Source organism: Talpa europaea (genome assembly GCF_964194135.1).
Source record: "Talpa europaea genome assembly, chromosome: 3".
Classification (NCBI taxonomy): domain Eukaryota; kingdom Metazoa; phylum Chordata; class Mammalia; order Eulipotyphla; family Talpidae; genus Talpa; species Talpa europaea.
The window spans coordinates 6,035,830-6,039,317 of NC_140069.1; positions in this window are offsets into that span (position 1 = coordinate 6,035,830).

Consider the following 3,488-nt stretch of genomic DNA (forward strand, 5'->3'; position numbering starts at 1 on the left):
GATTTCATGAGCTCCTCGGAGTGTCCATGAGGACGGACCTCCAGGCACCTGCTGTGACGGGCAGTCCAGGAAAAGCCGTGCAGTGAAGTCCTCCCGCTCCACGCCGTCCTTTGCGCATCCCGGGGTCATTTCCCAAAGTAGCCCCTGCACAGAGACCGTCCTGGCCACGGAGGGGAACCTCGGCCAAGACAGGGCCTTTCCGATGGTGCGACTCGGCAGCTGTGTAAGGCACCGAATGGAGCCGAACTAGGAGACTTGGAACATGAGGATGTTCCCACTTGGTTCTGCTCTTGCGCTCACTTGAACTTGGTACTGACATAACTTACGTACCTGGTGTAGTTGTAGTTGGAAAGAGCCTGTGAGAGCCAAGCACACAGACTGTGTGTGTGTGTGTTTGTGTTTAAATGGGGAGGAGGCCAGTGTCAAAGCTCACTCTGCTCAGTCACGGGCCAAAAGCCACCGGCCTGGAGGTGAGGCTGCACCCGAACCCCCAGTCTGTCCTTCCTCACTTTCTATCACGTGAAGCCTCTGAAGGCCCTCAGCGCCCAGGCACGGCGATGAGTAGCAGCAGCAGCACACCAGGGGCCAGAGGGTGGTGGAGATTTCACTCATTTACAGCTCAAGGACACAGGGTTGAGAAGACAAACCTGAAACTGAGGCAGAGACGGCACCTCCGCTCCCACCAGCGCACCCCGCGTTTGCTCCCAGCCGCCTCCCCCGACCAGCGACTCTGGATCGGCGGCTTCCGGTTTAGGGGAGCAGGAAACCGCTGGGCAACTCAGTTTTCACCAAATCTCATTTTTAAGGAAAGTGAAATATTGAGTAAATTTAACCTAATAAATGTAATAATAGCTATTATAAAAAGTACTTAAACAGGAGTGATTTGACTGCTTTATTGCTTACGTATGAATTGCACAGTGAATTTTACATTTCAAAACAATTACATTTATTACATACATGGCATGAATAGGACAAATGTGTTCCATTTTCAGACAGGAAAACATTCTGAAAGGGGGCAGTTAGTTGCTAGTATAGTATTATTTGAAGAGAAGAAGCGCAGAAGTATTAAGGAAGGATGTGTGTGTGTTCAGGTAAACCCACCAACAAACGATGTGAACAGTCAAAGACAACACAAGTTTAGGAGGAACATTTAGATGTTAACTATTCAATGTTGGGGAAAGAAAAAGGAATGATACCAGCAACTGCATACCACAAAAAGAGAATGAACAACAGTTTATTAAAGTTTTAAATATCTACAAAAATATAGTAAAATACAGTGAACGTCAACGCATCTTAAATTTCCGTCTCTACACCGACTGCGAACAGCATGCAGCTCCTCCCCACAGGTGTCCTGCGGCCCTGGAAGAGACAGCCCAGTGAAGACCCATTTCTTGGGAATCACTGTTAACTGGACAAGTTCAGTGACACCGAAGACGACTGGGCCTCAAAACCAGAAACCGAATTAACAGTTTACAAACAGACCCCAAGAAAGTGATGGCCGTTGACCGAAATGATTTTTCTTTACGTGCAATACATGCATTTTTTAATCACAGAGAAACAGGAAATTCTGTAGAGCAGTTTGTTCTGCGTGAGAGCAAATGAATATATATCTTCTTTTCTTATACTATTAAATTATATATTTTTTCATACAAAAGCACACAGTGTTAATCTGTAAAATGACATCCAAGAGGATGATGATTGTTTTTGTATGTCCCCCTGCTTAGATTTTTTTAAAATGCAGTCAAAAATTAATGTCCTTCTTTAAAAATACCAAAAAACAAAAAGGAATTTAAAAAAAACGTAAACTTGGTCTATTAAAGGGTGAAACTTTTTATGTGATCAACCGGCAAAGTTACAGTGAGAGCTGCAATGAGGCCAGGCAGCCCCACGGTGATGACTGTTCTCTGGAAACAGGCCCTGCTTACCTACATCTACTAAACATCCAGGATGTCTGACTATCATTTTATAGGCTTAATAACTGGCACTTTTTGGAAGATGTTTCAAGTTGCTGTAATCTTAAATACTTAAAAAATAAAATCAGAGTATCCTGTTCTATGATGCTGTTCTTTACTTTTTTCTGGTTCTACGAGTGGTGCCCAAATCATCATAAACATTATTTATGATTATTTCATAAATAACCGCATTATTTCAAACAAAACCAAAGGTAAAAATTGAAAATTTTTAGCTACCAGTTTTGATATGTATATTGTTATATGTATAAAGAAATCAAACCTGAACAAGTAGTATTATAAATGGGTGACTTTATAAAAAATGTTCCAAGCACTATATAAGCATCGCAAAGAAAGTTGCTCGCTGCAGCTGCGGATGGATTCCCCGAGATGCACCTGATGCCATGGCACCACTCTGCACGTGCAGAGAGCATGCGCCAGCGCAGCAGCTTCCGTCAACAGAAGCCTAACGCGACCCTTAACCCATGGGACTGCTAGAACGATAGGTACTCCTTTCAAATGTAATATTAAGAAAACCCCAAAAGAGATGAATGCCAGTTATAATTCAAATCTTAAAAATTAAAAGTCCGCTTGGGGAATTTTTTTACTGTGAGGATTTAAAACAATGCACAACATGGACTGAAAATTAATGTGCTTTTAATAGGAATGAAAATGTACACTCTTCACAGGTGAACTAGTAGTTGTCTTAAATGTCTTTTTCCTATACTAAATATATATCTCATTTAATCAATGGAGCCACAGCAAAATACTACTATTATTTCAAAGCATAGTCTGTAAACTAATACATCTTATGATGTAAAAAATATTGCACAGTTCAGTACTCCAAGAGTAAGCTCTAAGCCTCTCACGTAGAATGGTCAAACCCTTGGCAGAAACAAAGTATTACAAGAACTAGATACTTTAAAGTCTGGTGATTTTTAAGGTCATATTCTAGGATATTACTCATTAGAGGTCATCATTACACACACTGGAGGACTGCCATCACACATCATCACAGCGACAAGCAGCGGGAGGCCAACCACAACACGTGAACCATGGGGCGCAAGCTGCAGAACAGTTGTGCAGCCCAGGACTAGCGATACATTTGCTTACTTGCTTTTGCAGATGACCAAAAACAAAAGCAATGCTATTTCTAAGCAGCTGTGTGGAAGTTCACAAAATACAGTAGATGCTTCATGTATTTTCAACCCTCTGGAGGCTTATTTTGTTGTTAATCTCTGTGAAATCTTTAAAATGTACTATTGAACAATGGACTAATATGAGACCTACATAGGTTCAACTTTAAAAGCCAACAGGAGTCTCAGAAGAAATTAACACGGCATAAATCTATCTTCAAAAGTACTCTAAATTATATATAGTTCCAAAATTTCTGCTATGGTATGCTAAGCATTTGGTTAAAAATAGGTCCCATCATTATTTTCAAGAAATATGTTACTACACATTAAGTAAATCCTGAAAACTCAGTTTGGCCTCAATTTTTAGCTTTTAAAGTCCTATGCTGAGGTCTTCATGAGCTGC